Consider the following 13,412-nt stretch of genomic DNA (forward strand, 5'->3'; position numbering starts at 1 on the left):
TAATGTACTACAATGTAACAACGTGGTCATAGTAACGAGGGCGTTGTAATCGCATGCATTGTAATGCATGTGATGTAATGGTTGTTTCCCCATCAATCACTACACAAGAACGCCGAAAGAAAGCAGTGATGGCCAGCATTTCAGTGTTAAGGCTAGTTAAAGAAATGGAAAAAAGTGGGAAAATCAGCTAAAGTGGTATTATTCACTTTAAATGTAAACTTAAAACATGTAATTTGAGACGCAGTTCCTTAAATGTGAGTATTTTGGAAATGTTTACTGTACTCTTAAATGATTAAGGCCAGCAGATGGAAAACTGACACCGAAGGCTGAGTATGGAGAATCTTTACTAACATTATACCATATGAGTAACAGATACTGTATGCTCTGTATTTTTCTCAGAAAAAGAAAGATGGCAACCCTACTTCTGATGGGCTGGGACATGTGTACCAGCACGCTCGTTTTCAATTTAAAATGACTTTATGCAAAGAAAGCAAACAAGAGTGTTAATATATTTACCGGTATTGTATTTAGGCTCCTTATTTCATTAGAATAGCTGTAGTTTGAAGGAGCAATGATGAACAAATCAAATGAAAAACGAAATATGGCAAAAACCATTTGTCATTTCTACATGTGCCAAGCCCTTTATTTTGTTTAATCATACAGCTGCTTACTGGGCAGAAGGAAGAAATACAACTAACCGTGAATGACTGTCCCGCTCCTGTCTTGCTCAAATAAGATTAATTCCTGCAGCGAAAATGGTAAATGAATGCACTGCTTGTGCTCTCTGTTCTAAAGAAGTTTTTTCAGGGTCGAACTGGGACAGAAAATAGGTCCGGGGACCAAAACAAAAGTGTTCCCCATGAGTGAGTTATATAGCTAAAAAAGTGCCACATGTTTGCAAATTGGGGCAGTTTTGAACTTGTAACTACATGCTGTAAGAGTGTTTTAAATGTATGGACAACTGCAGGAATTTGAGCTTGCTGTAGGCAATGTACATTTTAATATCATGGAAATCTAGAGTGAAAACCGGCCCAGGAGACCGGAAAACAGGCTCACAAAAAGCCACCAAACCAACGGGCCATAAACTAATCTGTCATAGCAGGCTGTCGGGCACTACCTGATTGGTCTATAGGCCTGATGTTTTTAGGTCTCGCCCAGGCAGCGCATGTGCCATCTCTTCGAAACATGTTGTTCCTAGAATATGGGCTTGAAGCACCACCCATCTTTCCAATTGGTTCCTCTTACTGTCCTTTGTAAATGCTCTCTTTTGTTTGGTGAATAGGCTTAACAGTCCCTCCTTTTTGAACTTTTGTATCCTCCCACGAGGACTGCCCCAGTCAGGTTATTTCTGAAACTTCGTGAGCACTCTTTTTTTTTGTTGGCATGCCTCTGCTTCTGTTAAGTGTTCTGTTGACTTCGTGCACGGGCTTCATGAAACAGTTGCGGCTGGCGCTTCATTTGCTATGCTGTTTGTTTCGTGTTTATTAAGGTTCTGACACTTAATCTCCCCATTACATCTCCCCATGCTGACCCCCCACCCCTCCCAACAATACTGCTTTTAAATTTTTTTTTTAATGCAGTGTTATATAGCGCAAACTGGACACGAAGGGATCATAGCGCATTACATAACCAGCATTACAGATGGACACGTTTAATTTTCAGGCACGGGGAGATTAACTGATTTGTGCACAATCACAGGATGCTTGAGCCGACTCCAAGACCCGAAACCCCACAGCATGAAGGTCGGCCACTCTGACCTTTACGCCACATCCAACCACTGCTCAGTGTTCTGTCTACTTCTTGCATAACCACCAGTTACATTACAGAGGGAGATATTCATTTTTCAATAACAGAGCGATTACATGATTTGTGCACAATCACAGGATGCTTGAGCCAATGCCGAGACTCGGACCTGGTTCCCCAATTTCAAGGCCGGACACTCTGGCCATCAAGCCACATCAACTCCTGCTTCCACCTCTCCTGTTCCTCCCTGTTCCTGCCACCTTACGTGGTCACTCCTTCTAGGCACGCCTGGCTCATAATTTGCCTGTGCTTGTTGTTATTTCGCAACACAGCTGATGCACACAATATTTCTAAAAAGCGGTAATATAGTATTCACTGCAGCTACGTGCCCTAAAGCAACAGGCTCAGAAAGTTTAAGCACAACAATGTTTTTACAAATTTAAAATAATAAATACTTTTGGATTTCATAGGCACATTTCAGTAAATTAAGTTTTTTTTATCATCCCAAAGGTTAGGGGATGAAAGGTGTAAACGGCACTTCGACCTGAGCAGATTGTTGCTCACCTCACCCCTACCACAACATTGCTTTTTAGGTCGAGCTGGCGTTGGGGCGCGAAGCGCTCCCGCCAGCGATACTATAGTCACCTTCCTCCCTGTCAAGGGAGTAACAGCTGTGAACGAGCCCGATACAGACCTGCGCACGAGCCGACCCAGGTCTGTGAACGCGCTTCAAGGTTGAGCAGCTTGGGCACGTTTGTTGGACGTCAGGCGCCGCAAGCGCTGCCAGACCAATTATCCCAGCATGAAACTCCACTTCCTGAGCCACAAGACCAATTATCCCAGCAGGAGTCTCCACTTCCTCAGGCGCTGCAACAATTATCACAGCATGAGACCCACTTATCACAGCATGCCAACAGGCGCCCCAGGCTGCTGGAGCACTCAACTATAATTAATGTGCAGTTGAGTGCTCCAGCAGCGTGGGGCGGCTCTCTGCATGCTGTGATAATTATCACTTTGGGGCCTCATGCTGTGATAATTAGGGCGGCATGCTCTATTTGCAGCACTGAACATTTTCAAAGAAGGCATTGGAGACACTCACCCTCACTAACCCTCACGCCCTCACCCCCTCACTCGCCCTCACACCCCCTGACCCCTCACACACCTCCTCACCCTCACACCCCCTCACCCTCACACACCCTCACATACCCTCACACACCCTCACTCACCCTCACACACCCTCACACACCCTCTCACCCTCACACCCCCTCAAGTTCACACACCCTCACTCTCACTCACCCCCTCACCCTCACACCCCCTCACCCTCACACTGCCTCACACCCCCTCACACCCCTCACCTTCACACCCCTCACCTTCACACCCCTCACCCTCACACCCCTCACCCTCACACCCCCTCACCCTCACACACTCTCACCCTCACACACTCACCCTCACACACTCTCACCCTCACACCCCTCACATACCCTCACTCACCCTCACACACCCTCACACACCCTCACACACCCTCACTCACCCTCACACACCCTCACTCACCCTCACTCACCCTCACACACCCTCACTCACCCTCAAACCCTCACCATCACACCCCCTCACCCTCACACCCCCTCACCCTCACACCCCCTCACCCTCTCACCCCCACACCCCCTCACCCTCACACCCCCTCACCCTCACACACCCTCACCCTCACACACCCTCACCCTCACCCCCCTCACTCACCCTCACACACACACCCTCACATACCCTTACCAGCATAGCATAACATAGCATAGCATAACGAAACACAGCATAGCATAGCATAACAAACAAAAGCATAGGATAGCAAAAGCACAGCATAACAAAACAAAGCATAGGATAGCAAAACACAACAAAACATAGCATAGCAAAACACAACAAAGCATAGCATAACAAAACACAACAAAACACCATAGCATAGCAAAACAAAGCATATCATAGTAAAACAACAAAACATAGCATAACACAACAAAACATAGCAGAACAAAACATAGCAGAACAAAACATAGCATAACAAATCATAGCATAACAAAACATAGCATAACAAAACATAGCATAACAAAACATAGCATAACACAGCAAAACATAGAATAGCATAACAAAACAAACCATAGCATAACATGACAAAGAATAGCAAAACAAAACATAGCATAGTAAAACAAAACAAACCATAGCATAACATAACAAAGAATAGCAAAACAAAACATAGCATAGTGAAACAAAACATAGCATAGCATAACATAACACAACAAAACAGCAGAACAAAACAGCAGAACATAACAAAACATAGCAAAACAAAGCATAGGATAGCAAAACAAAACATAGCATAGAAAAACATAGCATATCATAGTAAAACAACAAAACATAGCATAACACAACAAAACATAGCAGAACAAAACATAGCAGAACAAAACATAGCAGAACAAATCATAGCATAACAAAACATAGCATAACAAAACATAGCATAACAAAACATAGCATAACAAAACATAGCATAACAAATCATAGCATAACAAAACATAGCATAACAAAACATAGCATAACAAAACATAACATAGCATAACAAAACATAGCATAACAAATCATAGCATAACAAAACATAGCATAACAAAACAGCAGAACATAACAAAACATAGCATAACACAGCAAAACATAGAATAGCATAACAAAACAAACCATAGCATAACATAGAATAGCAAAACAAAACATAACATAACAAAGAATAGCCAAACAAAACATAGCATAGTAAAACAAAACAAACCATAGCATAACATAACACAACAAAACAGCAGAACAAAACAGCAGAACATAACAAAACATAGCAAAACAAAGCATAGGATAGCATAGCAAAACATAGCATAACAAAACTTAAAACAAAACATAGCATAGCAAAACATAGAATAGCATAGCATAGCAAAACATAGAATAACATAACATAACACAACAAAACAGCAGAACAAAACAGCAGAACATAACAAAACATAGCAAAACAAAGCATAGGATAGCAAAACAAAACATAGCATAGCAAAACATAGCATAACAAAACACAGCAAAGCATAACACAGCAAAGCATAGGATAGCAAAACACATCAAAGCATAGGATAGCAAAACACAGCAAAGCATAGGATAGCAAAACACAGCAAAGCATAGGATAGCAAAACACAACAAAGCATAGGATAGCAAAACACAGCAAAGCATAGGATAGCAAAACACAGCAAAGCATAGGATAGCAAAACACAGCAAAGCATAGGATAGCAAAACACAGCAAAGCGTAGGATAGCAAAACACAGCAAAGCGTAGGATAGCAAAACACAGCAAAGCATAGGATAGCAAAACACAGCATAACATAGCGCAACATAGCGCATAACATAGCGCATAACATAGCACATAACATAGCGCATAACATAGCGCATAACATAGCGCAACACATAGCGCATAGCGCATAACATAGCGCAGCACATAGCGCATAACATAGCGCATAACATAGCGCATAACATAGCGCATAGCGCATAACATAGGGCATAACATAGCGCATAACATAGCGCATATCGCATAACATAGCACATAGCATAGCGCATAACATAGCGCATAGCACATAGCATAGCGCATAGCATAGCGCATAGCATAGCGCATAACATAGCGCATAGCATAGCGCAACATAGCGCATAGCATAGCGCATAACATAGCGCATAACATAGCGTATAGCGCATAACATAGCGCATAGCGCATAACATAGCGCATAACAGCGCATAGCGCATAACATAGCGCAAAGCACATAACATAGCGCATAGCATAGCATAGCGCATAGCATAGCGCATAACATAGCGCATAGCGCATAACATAGCACATGACATAGTGCATAGAGCATAGCGCATAACATAGCGCATAACATAACGCATAACATAACGCATAGCGCATAACATAACGCATAGCGCATAACATAGCGCATAGCATAGCGCATAACATAGCGCATAACATAGCGCATAGCGCATAACATAGCGCATAACATAGCGCATAACATAGCGCATAGCGCATAACATAGCGCATAACATAGCGCATAGCGCATAACATAGCGCATAGCATAGCGCATAGCATAGCGCATAGCATAGCGCATAACATAGCGCAACATAGCGCATAGCGCATGACATAGCGCATAACATAGCGCAACATAGCGCATAACATAGTGCATAACATAGCACATAACATAGCACATAACATAGCGCATAACATAGCGCATAACATAGCGCATAACATAGTGCATAACATAGCGCATAACATAGCGCATAGCGCATAACATAGCGCATAACATAGTGCATAACATAGCGCATAACCTAACCTAACCAAGCATAGCGCACAACCTAACCTAACCAAGCATAGCGCACAACCTAACCTAACCAAGCATAGCGCAAAACCTAACCTAACCAAGCATAGCGCACAACCTAACCTAACCAAGCATAGCGCACAACCTAACCTAACCAAGCATAGCGCATAACCTAACCTAACCAAGCATAGCGCATAGCCTAACCTAACCAAGCATAGCGCATAACCTAACCAAGCATAGAGCATAACCTAACCAAGCATAACCTAACCAAGCATAGAGCATAGCCTAACCAAGCATAGAGCATAGCCTAACCAAGCATAGAGCATAGCCTAACCAAGCATAGAGCATAGCCTAACCAAGCATAGAGCATAGCCTAACCAAGCATAGAGCATAGCCTAACCAAGCATAGAGTATAGCCTAACCAAGCATAGAGCATAGCCTAACCAAGCATAGCATAGCCTAACCAAGCATAGCATAGCCTAACCAAGCATAGCATAGCCTAACCAAGCATAGCATAGCCTAACCAAGCATAGCATAGCTTAACAAAACACAACAAAACATAGCTTAACACAACAAAACATAGCATAACAAAACAAAACATAGCAAAACAAAACATATCATAGCCTAGCAAAACATAGCATAGCATACCAAACACAACAAAACATAGCATAGCATAACAAAACATAGCAAAACAAAGCATAACACACACCACACACACACACAACCACTCACACACAACCACACCTAACTATCTATCTATCTATCTATCGCCCTCACTCTATCTATCGGCCTCACTCTATCTATCTAATCGCCTTCACTCTATCTATCGCCTTCACTCTATCTATCGCCTTCACTCTATCTATCGCCCTCACTCTATCTATCGCCCTCACTCTATCTATCACCCTCACTCTATCTATCGCCCTCACTCTATCTATCGCCCTCACTCTATCTATCGCCCTCACTCTATCTATCGCCCTCACTCTATCTATCGCCCTCACTCTATCTATCGCCCTCACTCTATCTATCTATCGCCCTCACTCTATCTATCTATCGCCCTCACTCTATCTATCTATCGCCCTCACTCTATCTATCTATCGCCCTCACTCTATCTATCTATCGCCCTCACTCTATCTATCTATCGCCCTCACTCTATCTATCTATCGCCCTCACTCTATCTATCTATCGCCCTCACTCTATCTATCGCCCTCACTCTATCTATCTATCGCCCTAACTATCTATCTATCGCCCTAACTCTATCTATCGCCCTAACTATCTATCTATCGCCCTCACTCTATCTATCTATCTATCGCCCTCACTCTATCTATCGCCCTCACTCGATCTATCTATCGCCCTAACTCTATCTATCTATCGCCCTAACTCTATCTATCTATCGCCCTAACTCTATCTATCTATCGCCCTCACTCTATCTATCTATCGCCCTCACTCTATCTATCTATCGCCCTCACTCTATCTATCGGCCTCACTCTATCTATCGCCCTCACTCTATCTATCTATCGCCCTCACTCTATCTATCGCCCTCACTCTATCTATCGCCCTCACTCTATCTATCGCCCTCACTCTATCTATTGCCCTCACTCTATCTATCGCCCTCACTCTATCTATCGCCCTCACTCTATCTATCGCCCTCACTCTATCTATCGCCCTCACTCTATCTATCGCCCTCACTCTTATCTATCGCCCTCACTCTTATCTATCGCCCTCACTCTTATCTATCGCCCTCACTCTATCTATCGCCCTCACTCTATCTATCGCCCTCTATCTATCTATCGATCTATCTAACACCCTCACTCTATCTATCGCCCTCACTCTATCTATCGCCCTCACTCTATCTATCGGCCTCACTCTATCTATCGGCCTCACTCTATCTATCGGCCTCACTCTATCTATCGGCCTCACTCTATCTATCGGCCTCACTCTATCTATCGGCCTCACTCTATCTATCGGCCTCACTCTATCTATCGCCCTCTATCTATCTATCGATCTATCTAACACCCTCACTCTATCTATCGCCCTCTATCTATCTATCGATCTATCTAACACCCTCACTCTATCTATCGCCCTCACTCTATCTATCGCCCTCACTCTATCTATCGGCCTCACTCTATCTATCGGCCTCACTCTATCTATCGCCCTCACTCTATCTATCGCCCTCACTCTATCTATCGCCCTCTATCTATCTATCGATCTATCTAACACCCTCACTCTATCTATCGCCCTCACTCTATCTATCGGCCTCACTCTATCTATCGGCCTCACTCTATCTATCGCCCTCTATCTATCTATCGATCTATCTAACACCCTCACTCTATCTATCGCCCTCACTCTATCTATCGGCCTCACTCTATCTATCGGCCTCACTCTATCTATCGGCCTCACTCTATCTATCGGCCTCACTCTATCTATCGCCCTCACTCTATCTATCGCCCTCACTCTATCTATCGCCCTCTTTCTATCTATCGATCTATCTAACACCCTCACTCTATCTATCGCCCTCACTCTATCTATCTATCGCCCTCACTCTATCTATCTATCGCCCTCACTCTATCTACCGCCCTCACTCTATCTACCTATCTATCGCCCTCACTCTATCTACCTATCTATCGCCCTCATTCTATCTACCTATCTATCGCCCTCATTCTATCTATTTATTTAGATACTGATCGCCATCACTCTATCTATCTGTCTAGCTATCTATCGCCCTCACTCCTATCTATCGCCCTCCCTCTATCTATATATCGCCCTCACTCTATCTATCGCATCACCACAGCATCACTCAGCACCACCATAGCATCACTAAGGGGCACAACAACATCACTATGCGCTACCACAGGATCATTGAATGCCACAGCATCACTAGTCGCCACCACAACATCACTCAGCGCCACCACTGCATCAATCTGTGCAACCATTCAACAACAACTGGGTCAAATATGATCTCTCAATGTTTCAAGCTTTATTACAAATGTCACAAAAAGAGGTTAGTATTTCACTTCTGTTCTTGAATTTTCGTCACAATAAAATACACTGAACATATTCTTCACAAAAGTTATTTACAAAAGTTTAAGCTATTGCCATTATAAATTACAATAACTTTTATTTAAGTATTAATTATAAAAAAAATTCAAAGCTATTGTTATTTGTAATATCAATACATCTAAGTCACGTGAATACAACACATATTGCATTACAAATGCTATAGGTGTCACAAGTTATAACTATTGGCATTGTAAATGACAAAGCTATTATTTTTGCTATTTTCAAAACCAACACATATATAAAAAATGTGTCATTTACAATACCAATAGCTCAAACTTTCCTAATGCGAGACCTTATGCATTGCAAATGCTTGTTTTTGTTCTTTGCACCTTTACCACCACTTAATCTCCCGCCATCCCCCACCGCTCCCACAACACTACTTTTCTTTTTTTCTTTTTTACTGTTATATAGCGTGTACTCGACTTGAAGGGATCACAGCACTTTACTTGACCATCAGTTGCATTACAGATGGACGCATAAAATGTTCAGCAACGGGGTGATTGAATTATTTGTGCACGATCACAGGTTGCTTGTTTATCTTCCATTGTGGTTTGCTTGTCTCGTTCCCAGCGCTGACTAAACTTTGTTTCTTTTTAATTGGACAGCAAACCCCTTGGTGGCCGACTCCTGAGCTTTAAAATACCGTTAAATGTTGTTTCATAGCCATAACGTTTTTTGATCCTAACTCCTGGCACTGTGGACTTTACTGGTGGTTTTGTATTCCCTGTGTTAGTTTGCTAGAGGGTCGCCACCTACCCAGCTTTGTTTTCAGTGCACCACGTGTTGGGACACTGAAGATGCATACAGCCCACTCTTTTGCAGCATGCGTGAGGAATTGCTTCCCCTTCTCTGTCACTGAACTGTAATGTGTATGTTTGCTTATTCTGTACCAAGTTTCATGTCGTGAAGATGTGATGTGAGGGGTCTAGCTCAATCCACTGCAAGGGTTCTCTGGAGGATCTGTAATTCTCTACCTCTTGGAGAAATTCGAGCATGCATGAGACGTGAATGAAGATAACTCCTGGTTTTCTCAATTCCATGATGGTACTGGCAACACATTCACAGGCCTTGAGACATGTGCACCCCAGATGGTGGTCTTTTGGCAACTGTGCCATGGTAGTATATTAACAGCCCTTTGTGCAACACTGGAACAATTGCTGAATAGCTTATGTGTAATTCACTTTCTTTCACCTTTCCTCTTCTCTTTCGTCCCATTGCCAGAGACTGGAATAACTTTATGAGTCAGTAGAAAAAAGTAGAGGAGATAAGACTGAACTCTGATCCTACCCAGGTTTCTCGCTCATAGCTGTGTGTTCAAACCCCACTGGAATATGTAGTTTGACTCGTTGAACATTTAGGCTATTTGAAGCGATTGTAAATGAATGGTCCGGGCCTATAGTTTAAGATTATCTGTCAGCATAAAGAGTCTGTCTAGGACTGCACATTAGTCCTCCATGGTCAAGTGGTCATATGCGAATATCAAAGGATTGGACTCGACATCCACGGCTAAGTAGCTTTTCACCATAGGGTGTGTATAGGTTGATCCTCATCAAATCCTATCTTAAAGCAGCATACAATCTCTGCCTGTGTGATTTGAGAAGGAATAAAGAGAAAACATGCTCTGTGATGGCTTTTCAAGGATTGCTTGAGGCCTCTTGTCAATAGCCACTCTATAAAGCTTGGTGGAAATATGCAATGATGCCCGAATGGTAGCCTTTCAGATCTTATTTGTTATGTCTTCAGTGGAGGCTGCTTTGTATATGGTGGGACTGACATTCATTTCTCTGGCACCAGTCTCCTTAGCAGAATCATAACGTAATGCTGGGCCTCCCACAGCTGGTCTAAACTGACTTTTCAATAGCAACCTCACTGCAATAGTGACCAAGAGCAACACAAAGCTTGCAGGATTTTCTCAGAGGTCTTTTGCTATGGCAAATGGAAGATCCTACTCACATGTTATTTGCATGGCACAATTCCACAACTGACAATTCCAATACAACCCACATACTTCCTCTACACACCACATTCATCCACTCCAATCCATAACACATAGGTAAGAGACATTTAGATTTGCAAAAGCTAAAGCTCTAACTCTCTTTCATTGTTTATTTTTAACACCCCAACACACAGATCTGGAGCTTGGCTCCTACCTATCTGTTGTTTTACTCACCCAAAATGCAAAGCTGTCCACAAAGTTCCAAGCCACACAATTCAACTCCACATATTTCCAATCCAAACCACATAATTCAACACCAAATCACATAATACAATTCAACAACACATTTACACGACACACCACAGACATCCAATCCACACCACACAATTACACATCGTACCAAAAAATTCAACTGCGCACCACAAAATCTCCACTACATACCGCTCCACTACACAAAATGCCATTCCACATAATTCCACCTCATAACACACAATCCCACTCCACATAATTCCAGTACACTCAATACCACCTAATTACTAGCCACATAATTCCACAGCATACCATGCCACACAATTCTACTTCACAAATCCACTCCATACCACACAAATCTATGCCACACAACTAACTAATGCAATACAACCTACATAATTCCACTACACACCACATACATGCACTCCATAACACATAGGTAAAAGACATTGCCATATGCTATGGCAATTGCCCTAACTCAACAAATGCGAGATTGATTGAATTTCCAATGCTTGTTATTTTTTTAGGGTGTGTGTAACAGAATTGAAGAGGTGCTGCAGCATCTACCACCCCGTACTACCAGTGCCACTACTTCCACCACGTCGGTGACCATTTAACCCCCGATGTCTGCCTCGTAGTAGACATGATCACTTTCTTGACCGCCCACATCAGTGATTCATCATCGACCCTCCTGGGCAACAGTCTTTATTGCAAACGTGCATACATGTAACACAAGTCGTTCACATTAAATCAAATGGATTCACTGTATTGCTATATATAAATGGAACAGGTTTTATTCACTTTAAAGTAAAGGATGATTAATATTTTTACATTAAATGTTTTTAAAATCAAAGGAAATACTAAACAAAAATTCAGAGCTTACAATAGTGAACAAACACACTGTCACACATAAATAACACCACAAGTAGAAGTCAGGCAAATGATCAAAATAACAAGTTTAAATCAATACAGCTCGGTTTCAACAACACGTTTGGAAGTGGCACAATTTCAGAAAGAGGGGGTTACAAGTGTTGTGCAAGAGCGTGTTTTTTGAATAGCATCAACTGAAGGTTTATTCTAGACAGAAAAACATTGTCTTCACAATTATTATTTGTTTTATTTAAGTGGAGGGCAACATTTTCTTTTCTTTTTCATCTTTACGTGCTTGTAGCTTGTAGAGAAATTGTGGGTGAAACCAATGGAATATCCCAGAATGTTACAAATATTGGAAAATACTTCAAATTATGAATTCGGGAGGGGAAGGTGTTGTTTGTGTAGCTTGGTCACTAGTTTACCAAACAAAATAAGCTCCGAATTCACATAATAGGAATCGAAGGATGCAAAAAGGTCAATCGAAGACATGGATTGCAACTTTAACTTTTTGTATAGAAGTCCTTTCTCTGAAAGTAAAATAATGTAGCATTATTGTTACATTCCCAGACTCCTCCAGTCGCAATGATATATATCTTTCATATTTTGTTCCAGAAATACTTTATATTCGAAGCCAACAACCAAACTTTGGCTAACACTGATTTATCATTGTCGTTTAGTACAGCGTACATGACTCTGCTAATTACTTCCTCATATTATATCATCTCTTGTTTCACAACATATCATTTCAAACTGTTTCTTCTTATTGGCCAATCACCAGTTGTTGCAGTGGACTGTGTGGAAGTTCTTTTGATTGCTGTACAAAATCAATAAGACATCAAGGGGCATATTAGCAAGAACCTCGTTAAAATTATCGCCGTTTTAGTGGCAGGAAACTGCCGCTAAAACGGCGATAATGGGCTTGCTAATATGCGTTATAGAATTCCAATAGAAGCTTATCGCTGTTTTAGCAGCAGTTTCCTGCCGCTAAAACGGCGAGAATTTTAACGAGGTTCTTGCTAATATACCCCCTGGTCCCCACACGTAAAGAGGACAGAGTAAACGAGGAAGAACCCTGTGGAAGCAGGGGTAAATAGGATTGATAATAATTGATAACTACCGAATCTTGTGATTAATACACATTTAATTTCGAGTGCTGTACAAAATAAGCTGTCCTGAAGAAGGTGTGAAGCAACAATTCCACCA

Source organism: Lissotriton helveticus, chromosome 7 (genome assembly GCF_964261635.1).
Source record: "Lissotriton helveticus chromosome 7, aLisHel1.1, whole genome shotgun sequence".
Taxonomy (NCBI): domain Eukaryota; kingdom Metazoa; phylum Chordata; class Amphibia; order Caudata; family Salamandridae; genus Lissotriton; species Lissotriton helveticus.